Source organism: Etheostoma cragini, chromosome 5, assembly GCF_013103735.1.
Source record: "Etheostoma cragini isolate CJK2018 chromosome 5, CSU_Ecrag_1.0, whole genome shotgun sequence".
Classification (NCBI taxonomy): Eukaryota; Metazoa; Chordata; class Actinopteri; order Perciformes; family Percidae; genus Etheostoma; species Etheostoma cragini.
Genome location: NC_048411.1, coordinates 3,719,057 through 3,737,950, shown reverse-complemented (window position 1 = coordinate 3,737,950; position 18,894 = coordinate 3,719,057). Strand labels below are relative to the sequence as shown.

General features: G+C 41.1%; 1 protein-coding gene and 1 long non-coding RNA gene across 3 annotated transcripts in view; one reads left to right on the top strand and one right to left on the bottom strand.

Annotated features, from left to right (window-relative positions):
* The window catches only part of efna5b (ephrin-A5b), a 90,942-nt gene that overhangs the window by 35,696 nt on the left and 36,352 nt on the right, over positions 1-18,894 (bottom strand). The gene's annotated exons all lie outside the window — the stretch shown is intronic.
* Positions 4,497-18,654, top strand: LOC117945170. Its single transcript, XR_004656749.1, has 4 exons — positions 4,497-4,506; positions 6,510-6,514; positions 13,186-13,187; positions 18,381-18,654. It is a non-coding gene; the product is annotated as an uncharacterized LOC117945170 (long non-coding RNA).

Below are 18,894 nucleotides of genomic sequence, written 5' to 3'. Positions count from 1 at the left end.
AAAAATAAAAATAAAAATAAAAATAAAAATAAAAATAAAAATAAAAATAAAAATAAAATAAAATAAAATAAAATAAAAAAAATTTAAATTTAAATTTAAATTTAAATTTAAATTTAAATTTAAATTTAAATTTAAATTAAAAATTACCCATAGAAATGCAATGACCATGATAAGGTGAGATACTATTCTAGACTGTGCGTAATGTTAATAGTGCAAAAGTGAAAAAGTGAACAGTGCAGGGATTTAACAGTAAACAAAAATAAAAAGATATTAATTACACATAATGTTTTTGTCTACCACAATTCAAAATGTAAGAACATCTAAAACTACACTACAACAGCCCCGCAGGTAAAAACCATCGCTCTGGGCATTTCTCAACTCCTCTCTATTGCAATTAATACACACTGGTTCCTCTTTCCTCTCTCTATCTCGCTTTCCTCCCTCCCTTTCCTCCTGTTATTACCCCCCTCCTGTTCCCTGCCTCTTGGCTGTCTGTTGGCAGCACAAGAGGGATGACAGATGACAGGGAAGAAACAAGAGACGGAGGCATCAAGACGAGAAAAAAATGGACAATTGTTTGGTGTTGCACCTTGAACATCTTTCAGTACGCTATGAAGGTTTCAATCCCATGCTCACACTGAAAGTCCTGTTAGCAAAAGTAATGAAACAGCTGTGTGCAATTTTAATATATTCCCAAATATTATCTAGCTTTAGAAAACTGATCATCTGCTGTGACATATGTACATATACTGTATATATATAGATATACAGTGTACATATTGTATATATATATATGATAACTGTATATATATGAGATATGTATATACCTATACATGACATATACATAGAGTATATATACTGTTTATATGATATATATATATATATATATATATATATATATATATATATATATATATATATATATATATAAATAATAAATACTGTACCTACTGTGCATATAAAATATACTGTATATATATGAGCTATATATGTATATATATACATACACATATATAGTACATGACATATAGACATATATGTGTATATACTGTATATATGCTATATACTATACATTTGTACAGTAAGATGTGAAGCGGCCCACTGTATTTCCCACAAAGGACAGATGATGGTGTGAGAGGAAGAATAATGGACAATAAGGATGGTGTAAAATGTCCATCGTTAGCTGCGGTGGGGGCTCCACTTAGGGCTGCAATTAACCTGAACACTTAACCCCCATCAGGGAGGGACAGAGCGACAGATCGAGGTAGAGAGAGAGAGAGAGAGAGAGAGAGAGAGAGACTGAGGCTAAATCCACACTACTAAGTTTTTGCTTAAAAACTAAAATCTTTTGCTCCGTTTATACCTCACTTCCAAACTACTCAAGCATTTCCAAGCCCCTAAAACAGAGACATTTGGACTGCTGACCCCGTTTTGGTTTGAAAACTCGGGGGTTGCGTTCCAGTCTGGAAGGGCAGAAAGGTTTTCTATTTCTATTGCACAGCACAGAATGAATGGAAATGTACAGTCTTACCACACATGAGCCTGTAACTGAAAGAAAGAGCTGACCATCAAAGGAAAGGAAGATAACTTTTGAATTGAAAGGCAGAATTACACAAACTACATCCACAGCCAGCAAGTACTTTTGTCTTGTCTCTTGAGTGCGCTCTGACAGGCTGTATTAAAAGCACAGTACGCCAAACTGCCAAGCCAACAGCACGCCTCCACTTCAACTGATTTCTACTCTGTGGTTGAATTTGTTGTGACTCCGACGTGATTTGCGAGACGTCTTCCTTTCACTTTACCTATCTCCGAGAGAGGATTTGTTCCTTTTTTTTAATAATATCTTTTTAAATCCTCACATTGATCCAAGCCCAAAATCTGATATTAATATCCTCTTGCAGGGTGATAAGCAGCTGAAGTATTTCCCTGACAGCGAGAAAGGAAGAGTTTCTCCGATTGTTTTCTCGCATTTAGAGCTGTTCCACTGCATGAGGCTTTGATGGCAGAAAGATGGATTAAACATATTGCCAAAAATGCATTGCACAAGGGAACGCAGACAGGACCAAGACATGCAAAAGGAGAAGAAACAATAAGCAGACTGTGAGTGAATATTTGAGAAAGAGACAACAAAGTAAAGACAGAAGCTGTTATAGAATGTTTCTACACTGCTTATACAAACACACACATTATTCTGCGTCTATTCTTCCTACTCTGTTCCTCTCTCTTGCTCACAAACTTTCTTATTGGCCTCGAAACAACTGTTCTGTCCACCCATTTCCTCTGTCGGTGCAAATTACTTGTCATTATATTCCACTTAGGCCCTGATTAGACATCTTAGCAGCCTGGGGTGGATTTTTGTAATTGTTTCCAATGAGAGACAATTTCACAATTGTTGCAGAATGCCTTGAGTTGAAAAAAACGCCAAACGTTATTTACCTCAAAAGCCAAATAACGTTTGGTGGACAACAGGTGATTCAATGGTCGCCTAGCGAAATAAGCTACAAACTAGTCTGTTGGGGGCATCTTCAACAAAAAGGCAACCTGCAAACCCTCACTGGTGGATCGCAGCCTTGTCCATCCTCTTACTAGTGTCATAATGCAAAGGCAAATGTGTGTACAAACACACACACACACACACACACACACACACATCCAGTGGGAAACCACCTAGCTGTGGTTATTAGATAGATATTTCCGTGAGAAGGTCAGCAATATTGGAGAAAACAATATGTGTTTTTACTCAAACGCCTTGAGAACTTTTAATTTAGTCTCATTGTCCACTACATTTCTGTCCTTTTGTCTAAGCAGCCACTACACACTGCTGTGGTAGGACAGACGTGCCCCTGTTTAATTGCATTGCACGCTCCTGACCTCGTCTGGAACATCCCAATCTGACATTTTCATCAGCAGTCCTGTATTGTCATGCAGAATGAGCTGCAATATCACTCAGCCTATATCAAGACGGAACATTTCTGGGTGATGTGATGTAAGATGTCCTCCAACAAAACAACAGAAAATGCCCGGATTAAGACACTGGCACACATTTTGTAATCTGGGATGGATTCATCATGTAATGAGTAAAGAGTAATCTGAGAAAGCTCATCACTGTGATGTATTACCAAAAACCATCTGGCAGGGAGGACCACAGTTAAATGTTGACAGTAATGACAATTTAGTTCACTGGCCTTATTAAATAAAGAGCTCATTTGTGCAGACATATGGCCAATCAACTCATTGCCTGGCACTTTATCATACACACACACACAAAGAAAAGACATCAAACGTATGCATAAACTTAAATGCAGATGACGAGCTAATCAGGATGTGCCTTTCGCTGAACACACACTGTGACATGTTTTGATGCCAGAGCAGTAGGCGCACTAGAGTAATAGTTAAAAACATGCAGTTTGTGGCTTCACTAACATATATTTTTGGATTGAGGTGTGATCTTTCTCCATTTCTTCCCACAACCAAACACATAAATCATGCATTTACCAATATGCTACCAAGCTGGAGCTTGCAATGGGAATGTTTTTTTTCTTCTTTCAAATCCGGTAGGAATGTTGTCACATGAGTCTTAGGGGCCAAGAGAAAAACAACATGTAACACACAGACACACTCACATCGGTCATGCAAGCATTTCCCCAAAGAGTTTAGGAATCTGTGGAAGTAAAAGAGAAGAGTTGATGAGGGAATCGGAGAGCGAATAGACAGACAGACAGCTGGAATGAACTTTATTGGAATTCACATAAACACTCCAACTGTTTGGGAGAGTGTGTGTGTGTCTGTCTGTCTGTCCGTCTTCCAAATGCCTGGTTTGTTGTGTATGTGCAGGTGTTGATGTGTGTAAAATGCCCAAGAGCTCCTGTTTTCCACACTTGCAACTGGCATGCAGCTATAAATGAGTGAACACACACACACACACACACACACACACACACACACACACACACACACACACACACACACAATGATGAGTGGATGAGCATTAAGAGTGACAGAAGGAAGTGAGAGGGAGGCAGACAAATATCCTTTGTGTTCTTCCAACACAACCAACTGTAACATCCATCTAATCGGTTGCCTTTCTGCCGTTCTATCCATCCTCTGGTCCTCTTTAGCTTTCAACAGCCTCCAGGAACACAATGTGATAATCTATTTGCTTGTTGTGTCCGTGACAGGAGGGAGCAGGTTAGCACACTGAATGCCAAAACAACACAAGATGAAACTCCAGTAAAGCCCTGCATACTCATTTAGACCAAGCTAAAAAACCATCAATGATGTTGTCCAAGATTTCCAAACTGTACCTTCTGTTTAAGCCAACATGACTTGCTTTTTTGCATTTGAATGAAGCCTTATCACAGCAGCTGAGAAAAAATCCCACATCATTGCATCTCTCAAACAAAAGGAAATGTTGCACTTAACTGGTTCAAGAAATTGGCATGAAATCCAGCAATGTTTTCCCAGCCTTCTTTGCTCATCTTGTTCTAAATACTGACTCACATTTCTGTATTGTGTTGATTCACAAGAGTGTTCCTGTTCTATGTTACCATTCTTATGCTTGGCAGCAGTGCTGTCTATTGTTTCTATGTTCTGGTTTTTGGGCAAGTGAGAGCAAGAACTAGGTCTGATTTGACTGCAGTTGGAATTTATATACATGGCGGCGCTGGATAAAACACATTTTCATGTGGAACAATAATCAATATGATGCTCGATATATAAAGTCATGGACATATTTAAGTGCCATGTTCAACTGCACGCTGCCAAAACATGGTATTTGTCCAAAACATGCAAAAGATATACAGTATCACAGACATATATTGGGATTATTTTTACCAGATTAGTAGGACTGCAATGTTTTTATCCCAGCACATGCTCATTTGAACTTGTAAAGAAGCAAGCATGAGCAATTTACTAATTCAAGACTGTGTCGGGCTTTCTATAGAAGATCCACTAAGTTGGTTATATTTACATGATTTCAACAAAGATGTGGATTATAAACTTGTATTTGGGATTGTGCCTTTTGCATATTTTGTCGAATATAACATAATGTTGAAAACTGACTGAGATTAGCCCGAGTAGCTACAGTGTGGGGTCTTTTTTCAGTTGATTGATGTCCAGATATAGACAATAGTTAGAATTTCTTGTTGAAACCTTGTATGTATACATCAAAAAACATCTTGGCAGTATATGAATTTGATTCTCATCCCTGATAACATACACTGTAACAAATACTCAGCTTACTATTATTCTTCTGTTATTCCATTCACTGTTTCTTACTTCTCTTCTTTATATCTCACACCTCACCTCTAACTTTTATCATTGCCTGTGAGCATGTCATTACACCCATCCTTCCTTACACATTCTCCATCTATCTATCAATTTTACTTTCTGCATTCCTTTCCCTCTCTGTTCACACATTTTTTTCTCCCCTCTCCCTTCTTACCTCTCTTTCTTCTCCCCTTTCTTCTTTGCTCTCAGGTGTAGTTTAGATAATGCTAGAGGAAGGGATTAGTAAGAGCTCTCTGCCATGTTTGCCTTTGGCACAGAGGACAAAAAGACTGGGACGTTTTCACTGCTTCACCATCTCTATTCACCTGCATGTGTGTGTGTGCGTGTGTGTGTGTGTGCACGTAAAACAGCCATGCAAGGACACACACACACACACACACACTCACCTGTGTAATGACTGTGTCACCGTGCCCCAGTTATGAACTGAATCAGCATAATCCCTTCACACTCCATTAATCAAGAAAAGGCAGGGTGTATTTCTCACAAAAAGGCACAAACACACACACAGAAATGCAGTGCTGACACATATCCTCACCCTGTGTGGTCTGCCAATTTTAGCTGGTCTCATGGGTCGATGTTACTGAACCAAGTCAGACACAATAACATGCAGACTCTACATGAATGTCAGGGGAATGTGTAAGCCCACATTTGTTTTTTTTCAATAATATTATTCAAGCTACTAAAGACGACATACCACGCAGGGCTATTACAATGTGATTGGCTTTGTTTCCACCATAGGGCCTTGCAAAGCTTAGCAGGTGGTTTGAATTGTAATACAGTTAATATCTCTCAGCATTTCTGTGATCTTTCCTGCTAAGATGATTAGTCAGCTCGCACTTCAGCCTTTAATGAAGTAAATTTGACTTTTTGGTCATGCGCTGTAAACATCCGATGAACACAATGCCGGCGCTCATGTCTATGTGACGGCTGCAGGCAAGACCTATCATGTTCACAGTGACAGTTCGCTCATAGTAGCTGTCATCCAGATCACTCCTCACTGTGACTATTACAGCTCAAATACTGCAATTGCTCAAGCATGTGTGTGTGTGCCAGCTGCTCTCTGAAGAAAAGGGTGGACTTTCAGCAATAAACAAAAGTAGTCATTATTTTAACTTTGTGATAATGCTTCTTAAATAGTCTGATGGCCTCTGAAAGACTTTCATTAGGCAAATATGCATTGCACGTGGATACAAACAGAAGATATACATACTGTATACAAGGAGAAGTTTTGAGATCAGCTGGTGTTTGAGTTATCACACAAATACACATGGTCTGTGCATACATTGGTTGTAAAAAAAAATCCTCATGAACAAAGAAATTTCTTTTTAGAAATTGGAAAGTCCACATGTTCATAAAGCCTGACGCCATAGTGTGGTATTAACCAAAAAAGAAAGCTGCTAAATTATTTGTTACAATCACTAATTCTTCTTCATTGTTTGCAGAAGGTTTCCATTGAACCTCCTACATGCCTTTTAAAAAAAAACAGTGTAATGATCCTCTTGTGAAGGCCAATGATGACTAATCCTTTACCAATCACTACTGGGACAAGGTCTCTGTTAGAAGGTCAAGTGAGAAAAGCGTGCATTCATATCATGGTGCAATTTCATACTGGAGTATTCTTTTTAAACCAATGATGCCACCCACCCTCTCAACTATCTACTATCTGTCCTTACATTCATCAGTCTGTCAATCCGAGCTGGGCAGAGCCTCTGGGCTAAATTGGTCGGTGGTCCTGGGCAGACTGTAATCTGGAGCTCCTATCATCGGGGATCCGCCTCGTCTGCCTGTGTGATCAGGCAGACGGAGCGCTGAGCATTTGATCAACCTGATAGCGAACCCAGCGGGCTATGAGCCACCGCGGAGAGACACGACAATCAGTGAAATATATACACAACAAGACCAGAGCGGATTCAAACGTACACACAAGCAAGCCACAAAACAATTGGCATGAGAAAAAGACTGATCTAGTGAGAGGGCAGAAACAATATTGAGTTAGCAAAAGAAAGGGAAAAAAGAAAATAAGCAAGGGAGGAGGATGAATATGTGGGTCTGGGTGTGTTTTTTGTGTCAGTGTGAGGGAACTCTTGTGTGTCTGTTTTCTATCAAGTGTGTGTGTGTGTGTGTGTGTGTGTGTTGTTTTTCTAGCACCCACCTATCAGTCAGGGCCTGGAGGCAGAGGGCAGAGCAGTGTGGGCAGGAGAGGTGTCAGCTAATCTACTGTGATCGATGTGCGAGTCCCAAACTGATGAAACTTTACTGTACACTGCAAAAGTCTATGTACGTAGCATCACACGCAGACACACACATCCACAAGCATGCAGTATACAAAGCAAAAAGTGAATAACTGTTTGCATAGGGATGTGCAAAATCATGCATATATGATACATGCATGTGCAGCCTGATCTACGACACTCACAGCTCATCTCTAAACCTGTGTCTGCATCCTCTAAAGCGGGAGATTTCCTGCCATAGCTGAGGTTTCACTGAGGCGTGCTCTCCATTTCACCTAATTGGCCATGAAAAATGGATGACAAACATAAACAGCGACCGTCATTATTTTTGTGTGTGTGCGCGCGTGTGTCCTGCGTGACGACACCGACGGTTTGCGCATCTGCATCGGTATTTACATATGTAAACTGGCAAGAGTAAACCAAATGTATTCGGCATATATTTATATATTTGTTTTTAAGCCTAATTGCTGGAATAACAGTGTACTTTCAAACAGCGCCCAGATGTGGTTAGAACACCCACACAGAACTGAAAGAGAATAAGCGAGAGAGACAGAGAAACAAACAGGGGAGGAAAGAGAGAGAGAGAGAGAGAGAGAGAAAATTTGAATCACTGAAAATTACTACAAAAAAAGAAAGAAAAAAAGATACCTAATTTCTTCCCCCTTTTTAAATCCTCAAAATGTTATTTTCCATTAAATAAGTTCCAATTTCACGAGTACCACACACACATCTTTTACATGCATAAAACACGACCTATTAAGTGGTGATGTCATCTGCGTGAGAAGTGAGCAACAAAGACCGCAGGCTGAAGTTTCTTGTTTTTCTTTGTTGACAATGTTTTCTCCTGGATAGCTCCCAATCAGTGTTTATAAATGAAAAGATCATCATACAGTAAATATGCTAAAAGAGTCTGCTTTGAAGCAGTTTCAACAAGTATCTTTTAATAGAAACCCTATTTACATGTGTTGTTTTCTGGAGTGTGGTCAACCGCTGTATTGAAAGATAGTGTCCTCTATTCAAACCCACACAGACAAAGTACACTGTACACAGTGGTATGCAGGGTGAAGGTGTTGCTGTCTGAACCCAATCTGTGCATGTCAAAGAAGGGTTCAGTTTTCTGTACATTCAGTACACGTGCAGACACACACATACACACACACTGAGTGCAGCTGAAGCAGGGAGGTGCAGTGCAAGTGGCCATTTCTTAAGGTGAGAACTTAAAATATGACGCCAGTATTTATGAATCTTATTTTGAAAATTAGGAGCATCCTCCTACAAGAAGCTCAAGCTTTTACACAAGCTATTTAAACACATGAGTGTTAAGTCACTGAGCAACATGAGCAACACAGTGGTGATTGAGCCTATGGCCCACTGATGAAAGCATTTCAGTATTACAAGCTGGGTGTCTGTGGGGACATTTCCTGGAAAAATCACACGCAGCGCTCAGGTAGTGACGCTTTTTCATCAACCAGCGCTAGTTGGTTCACCAGAGAGGACAGGCGGAGCTAATGCAACAGACTTGCTGACTTACATAACTGTTGGTGGACAATATGGGTGTCAAAGTGCAACACTGTGCATCCAACCATCTACTTCACCCGTTTCCACAGTTGTAGATGCATGTTGCCTTTGAATCAGACGTGGCTATACCCAAAAAGCAACGAACCTTTGAGGAAAGGACATAACTTCTTGCAAACCTTCTCCCGCCTCCTGCACCATTTGCTGCCTGAAGTTGTGTGTGTGCGTGCATGCGTGCGTGCGTGTGTGTGTGTGAGAGAGCTGTGATGCTCAGACGTGAACATTATGCAGGAATGTTTTTGTTCTCATTTTAACCAAAGCCAAATTCCCACCAGTACTTCAGAACTTCACACACACACACACACACACACATATTTGAACACATGGGACACAAGCAGACGCACACATTGAAACAGCACAGGTCCTCCATCTTTCTTTCCTCATTGCAATTAAAACTTAGAACACGAGGCAGGCACAAGGAGGAAAATGCAAAAAGGTCCTGCAAATTTCAAAAGTCTCCCAAACAAATCTTTAGTAGGTCCCCACAGAGAAGGAGGGCCTGGGTTAGGATTAGAATCGGAATCAGTTGTGAGGGACATTGACATTCTACACAAGGTTTGGTGATGGAAAACTTTGGCGGAGTTGTTCGGTCGTGCCAGGCTGGAATTGCTGATGAGTTGATGTTTATCTTTTCTCGGGGAGATAGTCATTTCTGAAGTATTCAACTACTTTGAATGAGGTATGGACAAATACCCCATTCAAATAACCCCCCCCCCCCCCAAAAGCAAGTAAAGTGTATTCCCACTCCGAGTGGGATGCAGAGCGAGAGCAGGAACAGAGCGGTCCTGCTGTAGGACAGGAATGAGAAGAAAGTGGCCTCCTTCAGCAGTTAGTCTCTTGAGGGCCAATTAGTCATCAGAGCCATTGTTAATGTTACACAACCCTCCTCTCTGCTTTATGTCCTTTGATGGCACCCATTATTAAAACATGTACAACAAAGCAGAGCAAATTGGGGTAGACGGTCATTCAGAAACTTCAGCATTTCACGCACGGTGAACTGTGCAACCGGACTCGGATGTTGTTTTGTGGATGTCATGCAAATGTGAGTTTTTCAGAATAAAGATTGTACTACAATTACTCAATACGCTATCAACAAGTATAGATATGTCTCCCTTCAAAGCAGTGCATATCGATAGTTCTGACAAAGCTTTAATCGGAGGTCTAACACCTGATTGGTTATTGCTGGCTTCCTTCCTGCTCTGTACCGGCATTCTTTCCTGGTGCAACAAAAGTAATTACTAGAGACCTCTACCTCGCCCTAGGGACAGAGAGCAGAGCATATGCTATCAGACACACACACACACCCACCCACATCCCCACACACACACTCCGCAGTAATACTGTCCGATATGTGTTCACCATCTTTAGCTCCCCGGCCACTAAATGACAGCCTGGCTAATTAGAATCTGATTTACCCGTTTAATGAAAAAAGGAATAATTAGATAGCCAGATAGCAGCCAGGAGACATTTATACTGTATGCATTAGGAGTCAGGGAGTCAGTGTGCGTGTGTGCGTGTGTGTGTGTGTGTGTGTGTGGGGGGGGGGGTCGTGTATGTGTGACGTGGAAGGATTGAGTTTTGAAACGGGATGCCTGATTGCACCGCCCATCTAACTGCTCGCTAAATGAAATTACTGTTAATTAGATACACATATGTAAACGCTCACGCTCATAAGCACTCTCTTACTCTCAGATGCACACACACACACACAAACACACACACTCACACACACACACACACACACACACACACACACACACACACACACAGGCACACATATCGGCATAGATATAGGAAGCAGGGCGCTATGTAAACAACAATTGTTTTCCAGTACAAAGCGCTTACACTCCTGCCTCTGCTGTGTAGCAGTGACAAGATGTCTCCTCCTTCATTGTCCACTGCTTATTTCCATATGGTTTTCTTTAGATAAGTGTGTTTTCCATATCTGATTGTGATTGGACCCATACTAACTTCATTAAAGGCATTGGCAATTCATTTTGTCTTGCCACACCTTATGTTAGAAGTGTGGATAATAAAGTGCACTAGGCAAAATATGATGTGTGTAGTCCAGTTCCTTTTAAAGGGGAGGATAAAAATAAAAAAACACACAAACTTTTTCTGGAAACATCCAAGTAATCAAATTACAGCTCATAAAATAACAAATGCACTTTAATTATCGGATAAAATCGGTGTGTTTCCTTGCTTGCAGCAAGCTTCGACGTCCCAGATTCAAGAGTCAGCTGCCAAAAAGTATTAAAAACTTATAATGAGCCATATAATGTACAATATATACAGACTTACAATAAGAATTTGGTTGTTTCTTGTGAAGGAAAGATTGCTGTTTAGTGGTAGCATGTATTGGATGTTAGTTTATAACTAAGAACGTTTTTTAAACAGTCCTTACTTGCAACTGTCCCATTCAGATAGCATGCACCCCATAAGTAAAAAATAAAATAAAATAAAAAGATATGTCCAAAAATTTTAGCATGCATTGCAAAATCTTAGGCATTTACATACACTATGCATAACTTCTTTAATTGTCTATAACATGCAAAATAACCGGAACAGTACTTTTAATTGATCAAATACATGGACGATTTATGACATTTGAGTAAATAAACAAATGAATGCAAAGTGTCTCCCTACTGAAATCTGCACACAGATGGACTGAGAGAGGCACCTGCCCCTTGTCCTTGAGCATGATGCTTAGGTAAATACCCATAATGGGCAGCTTCCAGGTGTGACTGTATGCATGTGTCTGATCCTTTCTTCCTTTGCAACCCTTCCACTGGCCTTTGCTGTACATACTAATGGGAACCAGTAAACCTACCAGCACTAATAAGAGGCAAGAGTTCAGATTAAATTTCAATGAGAAGGTCAAAACTATTTGGGATGTAAAATGAGTCAAACCTTCTTTTACCCTTCTGGCTCCAAACTGTCCATATGGTGTAAACAAACACAAAGAAGGGCATTTGTTAATGAGGTGGCATTGTTACAGTTCCTCAAGTTATGAGCATTAGAGGACTCTCTCTCTTTCAGGGCCACACGCAGCCTGACACAAGACATTATAACTAATGTGTGAACGCGTTAGGGTGAGAAACCCATTTTCACACAGGAAGCCCCAAAGAAAACGTGTGTGTACGAAGGATGTTGCCGTGCACAATGCAGTCTCAGATTTATTACCTATTTTGCTGGAATTGTGTCAGATACATTCACTGTGGCAGAATGTGGCTTATGCTTTTTATTTGTGGGTTTTCTATTTGGCTCTGCGTTGTGGGAACAGCACTGGACGGCAGGTAAAAAGAACTACACAAGACGACTAGCCTAAAGTAAAATGCCAAAACAGCTTTGTTCCCATCCAAAACCTTCCAAAGGACGACTTTCTACGCTAGAAGTTTGAGTCAGCTGCTCTAGAGGCAGAAATGCCCCCCCCCATCCTCTGAGAGTTGATGGAGCATTCACCTTATGCCTCATTGAGCTGACTCACTGTAGCATTGCAGATGATACAGCATATGGGAGGAAATAAATAAACAAAAGCCCCAAGTGTCCTCTCTCCATCTTGGCTCTATGTCAACTCACAGCCGGGGGCCTGCTACCCCCCCACCCCCACCCAAAGCGGCTAGTGGGTCCGGTGTTCCCACCATCAACTTCATCATCATGCTGGATCAACCACCATCCTGGTGCCTGAAGAGTCGCATGCCTAACAAATAATTCAGTCATACGTGTCTTCTACCCCTGTCCAAACTCTCCCATTCTTCTTCTCTGTCTCTTCCTGTCTCACTCCTTTTTTTTTTTACTTGCACATACACACCTCTATACACACCTGGCCAAACAATGCATCTCCTCTTTGCCATGCCCTCCAGCTTGCTTGGTTTACCTGTTGGGAAACTGTCTCACACTTCCAAGACAAGCATAGCAACACCTGAAAAATATCCAAATGCACACAATGGAACTGGTAGGCCAGCTGGAAGACAGGTAGAAACTTTGTTACATGACAGAACAGGTAGATAGACGGTTATGTCCTAGGGGCCAGTGATTAGGTGACTTACTGCTGGCGAGGATTGCAGGCATATGCAGTATGTATTAGCAGTAGTATCATGCATCTTCCACTTACAAGCCCTCCTTAGGCTTCAAAAACATCCCATCATTTCAGGAGTTTGAAAAATTGGGGTTTTCTACAGGTGAAAATGCAATTGAGACCCGTATGTGTGCGTCGACAAACAATCGGGCGTGTGAGTGCTGGCTTCAACGTAAAGGCTAAAACTTGCCCAGGGCAACATGCTGGTTTTGGAGTCACTGAGAAGGAAAGAGTGATTGGCATGAGGTTGTTTACAGTAAACAAGAACAAGGGCTGGCAGGCTGGCAGGCTGGCTGGCTATTACACAGGAATGCACCCTGTTCTCATCTTCATTCTTTGTGTGTCTTTGGCTGGGTTTCATCCACCTCGGAAACACCAACACAGCAGCACAGTGTCACTTTGACAAACTAGGAGTGAATTATCTGTGTGGTGCCGAGACATAAAAAAAGGCTGACCACAACAGTGCGTGTGTGGCAGCATGTTGAGTATACAGTTTGTAATTAGGCGAGGAATGTTAGCAAGTGGAACGTGAGACTATCTGTCTATCTACACAAAAATTGCATTTGAATGCAAATCCAAAATCTGGAAATGGTGTGTATGTTTAACATGAAATGACTCACTACTCTAAATTAGATCATGTGAACAATCATCTTGAGACACCACTGGGGAAACACATGCATTCACTGCATGTGTTTCAGCAAGGTATCTACATTTCTATACCAAGCAGGTATACTGTGCATGAATATAATTAATAAATATCCTCCAGATTATGCCTTTTACAGCAACTGACAGGGGGTATTGCTGTCATTTGTAATCATTATCTTCTCTTTGACAAGTGGCTCTCAATCAAGCAAACTCACAACCACATTCATATACACGTGCTGTAGGAACTCATACACAGGCACACACACACACTAGTGAGAAGTCTTTCATTCTGCTTCCTCACATGAATCTGCCAAGTTTGTCTCTCTATCTGTCTGTTGGTTGGGATGTTAATTATCTTAAGTCAAGGGTGGCACCACCAAGTCAATTTTGAGATATGATCTAATCTCTCCTCCTTTGATCCCCTTCCTTCTCTTCCTGTCTACTTCTGCTCCACGCCAACTCTGCTCACCATCTTCATCAACACATGGTACACTGTTGTCATTGGTACAAAGTGTTATTTATAGTGAGCTCTATTTGCCGTGTAATTTATAACTCACTGTAATTCAGCCGAAACCATCCTCTGCGCTTAATAACTGCTGTTTACTGTGTATTTCTGATCCTATCATCTGTTGTTCTTCCAGGAAACAGTCCCGCGTTTATCTATGCTATTCCCTCCCGCTCGATGAGATGAACACTTAAACACACAAATAGTAGATTTATTTATTTGATCAGGACAATGCACATTTATCAACATTTCTGTAAATGTGCCAGTGTTAGCCAGTCGGCTAATCTTCAACTGTAGTCCTAGTTACCTAGCATGCATGTCTTTATGATAACACATATGCTTACTTATGGGAAACTCTGCTTAAGTTGAATAAAAAGAGAATTAAAAAATCCTCTTTTGGATATTGATCTTAATGCCTTAATAAAAAAATAAGGAAAAATCCAACCTTTTAGGACACCAATTTTCTATGTGAATGAATAATGTATTGTGAATATATAAATGTTCGTCTTTAAATTACAGGGGCATACACACTCTTATGTTAAATTCCCATAGAGGCAGATTTGTAAAGGCCAGTTATTTCATGGATCAGGATACTATGAGTCCTGATGAAGTTCCCTTGGCTTTTGGAATTAAAACAGCCAACATCATATCGCATACCCTTCACCATACCTAGAGATCCGCATGGTTTTATTTCAGTTAGCTTAATAGCTGGTTTGATTTGCATTGACAGATGATTTTATGGAAAGTTCCTCATGCCTATCTCTATGTATGGTGAAGGGTAAGTGATGATATGGAGCTATTTTAATTCCAAAGGCCAAAGGAACTTTATCAGGATGCATAGCATCCTGGATCCATGAAATAACTGGCCTTTAATAATAAAAATCTGCCTGCCTCTATGGGAATTTAACATAGAGGTGATTATACTCATGCCCACTGTATTTTAAGGAAGAACATTTATTTATTCACTATACATTAATCATTCACAAAGACAATTGGTTGGATTTTAAGTCAACTTTAGCAGGGGTTCCTATGCTTCTGAGAAGCACTGTATGTGGATTGTTTTCCTCTGATCTCTGAGCTCGTGGTGTCCCAGATGAGTTCCCTCACTCACAGTTTGAATTACAGAAACTGCTTTTGCAACAAAAGCCAAAACTTAACACGTCTGCATGTACACATTGCATATAATGCAAATACAAAAGGCATGCAGCTGAAACAAAACTGCGGACATATGCACATGCATGCACAGCCATTTATTCTCATTTTCCTTTCTAGACACAGTGGTTTTGTCCACAAGGCAAATCAATAGGAAGACAAACACTTTTTGGGGCTGAGAACTAATTTAACACGGTTGTTTGGGAGTAGTAGGGTGGTGCAAATAGAAAAATGCACACAAGGGTAGCTGGTGCAATATCTGAATTTATTCCTATTTGTTTCTTCCCTCGTCTTGCCTCCTCCCCTCTTATTGAACGCTTCCCTCACTTTTCTACCTCTCTTCCACCTTTTTTCCCACTCCACCTCTTTGCCCCCCTGACGTCGACTTGGGAGCTTCGAGCTCGATTGGATCGCACAGAGATCATTGGCTGACATATGTCATTCTCCTTCTACCTTCACCTCCACCCTTTTCTCATTGCCTCTTCGTTCCAAAATGTCTGTTCTGGTTTAGTGTCTTGCCTACATTCCTTTTCTCTGCCTCAGCCCTCACATCATCCCAAGACAGGTCCAACTCCTCTGCCATAACAGGGTGTGTCTGTATGTAGTGGTTTCGGGCCAACCCTTTTCTGTATAATCTCTATTTCCCGTCCTCTCCATCTCTTTCTCTAATCCCATTTCCCCTATAGCCCAGCCTTTAAGAAGTGTCCTAAATCCCTGTTGTTGTCCCTTTGCTGGTCCATAGAGAACAAAACCACAGTACCCTTTTCATAATCAAAGTGTACTTCCCCCTTTCAGTCTTTTAAAGGAAATCAAACAAAAAGAGAAGAAATGCATAGCTGGGCCCGGTTGCTAGGAGACCCTGTGCCCATGCTTCAAGCAGCTATTCACCAGCTTTTATTTACTCCTCTCCCTCTTTCTGTTTTACTCTGATTCACTGTATCGGTTTTGTTGTCCTATTACTTCATCTCTAACTATCTGGCAAACTAGGAGAAAGAGAGAGGACAGAAGGACAGATAAACTAGAACCAGTAAATGGGAGAGAAGGCTCGAAGGCTTCTGTTGTAAGTTGCAGAAAAATGAAGGGAAACTTGGAGGGGAGAAAGTCACACTATTGATTTTGCTCTCTTCTCCACCCAATTCTGCTTTGTGTCACACAAGGGGGCAGTTTTGAGATTAAAAGCCCCTGTACAATCTCTCTGTCTTTATTTTGTTATCCTTACTCCATTTTCTTGTTCGTCTTACCTGTCTCTTCCTCGTCTTCTCCACTTTGCAATATCAGTGTCCCTTTACTCTGCCAGATTTCTATCCTCATCTGTCTCCACTCCACTCCCCTTTCAATCACACACCGCCCCTCCTCCCCGTATATTTTTCTGTCTGACAGCATTGCTGGGGGCCTGGGGCAGTTGAGGGGAGGTGTAGTATTCATTAGCTGAGCGCCTCATGTCTGCTACAGGGTGGGAGGATGAGTGAGGAAAAGAGGAAGAGGAGGAGGATGTAGTGTGGCTGATCCAAGATTATCTCAGTTCTCAGTTGCCTGTTTTCTCCTCTGTTCTGTTCCGTTTTGTTTTGTCCTTCCCTTGCATGCTCCTAATGGCTTCCTAATGACAGCTTGCAGGCACAACACACCCAGCCATTTATATCCATCTTGGCAGAGAGACTGGGTGTATGTGTGGAGTGTTTAGAAGACAGGGGGGGGGCATTAAAAAGCAGATGCACCTCATCTACAACACACACATGCTGTTAGCCATTAGCCTACGCTGTCCCTGTTTAAACAACAGTAGCCCGGGGCGGCTCTGCATGAACCTGGAGGTGACACAAAGAGTTTCAGCATCTTACCAGGAGTAGCCACATGTTGTGAGAAAAACATTATTAGAAAAGGCTAGTTTGTTATTATACCTGCAGGCTATTTATACTTGCAATTCACAATCTGGCTCTATTTCTCGTTCTTTCTCCACACACATCTCACATAGAGGTGCAAACAAATCAACAACTTGGCACCAAACTGTCAAGGTTTTCTACCACTGGTTGTGAAAGTAAATGTTGACCTGTGACTAATAAAGCAAGAGGTGTGAAACAGCTCCCACTTATACTCTCTCTCTGCATGCCAGTTGCCATTCCAATCCAGTTTAGTCAAGAATACTGTTGATATGGTTATACTTGAATACAAGTATAATCTCTGCATTAGGAATCCTGGCTGCATTAAAAGAACACGCCAATTTATTGGGACTTTATTCCCCGTATCTCCCAGAGTTAGATAACTTCGTACATATGCGATGTGAGTCGAGTACAGATTTGAGTCGTGCATGCGTCACTTTGCGAAAAGTAGCCTACAAGATAGTAACGAAAGACTTCTGTAATGTCAATACAGTAAAAATGGACCTACTTCACCAAGTTGGTTCACTGCTGGCTGCAAGTTAGCATCAAACACAACAAAGGTAAAAGCTGAATGGCGTTTGGAGCTAACGTTAGCAATCAAACAACCATAGATGTCTGAAATGTTTTTGAAATGACTGCTAGCTTAGCTACAAGCTAGCAGTCAAACACAACAAAGGCTGTCACTTGAATGGGGTTTTAAGCTAACGTTAGCAATCAAACAATCATAAATAAATAGCTAAAACGTATCTGAAATGATTCCGATCTTCTGTAATTGATTGTAATGAGAAAATGTATTACTTCATGGAGTTCAATTTCAGTATAAACATGTTATGCTGTAAACCGTTTAAATCTGAGGAGTTACGGGGAGTTACACTCGCAATAAGTGGCAATAAAACATGTTCCTATTTACATGTTGTGCATTGTATATTCACAGCATGTACAAATAGCTAGGTCACATGAGACACAGCTGTCTTCTAACCGTATGCATACTGGGAACTATTCTCGGGAAGGCGAAGCACTGCGACTTGTAGTAGTTCCCAGTATGTATACAGTTAGAAGATGGCTGTGTCTCATGTGACCTTCCTATTTGTACACCCTGTGACTATACAAATATGTAAAGAGGAACATGTTGGTGTTATTTTGTCACTTATTGGGAGCCGGTTACCTCCAGGATCTGTGCTGAGGTGGGCTAGCGGTGGGTGCGTCAGACAGAGTTACGACACACGGCGATGAGAAGGGTATGTATGGACTTATCTACCTCTGGGGATACGGAGAATAAGCTAAAGTCCCAATAAGTCGGTGTGTTACTTTAATCCAGCAGCATGCTAAAGATATAACTCACTGCCTAGGGCTAAGAGAAGACAACACAGCAAACACTTCTTATTGATATATGGATTACATAACTTCCAGAGACAAACCTTGCCACGGTGAGTATAGTGTTTCATTGGGAAATGGACTACAGTAGAGGAAGCTCAGGTGGAGGAGGCAGTCCTCGACATTTCGAACTACAGAGATAAATGAATTGCTGAGAGATTCAGTACAACG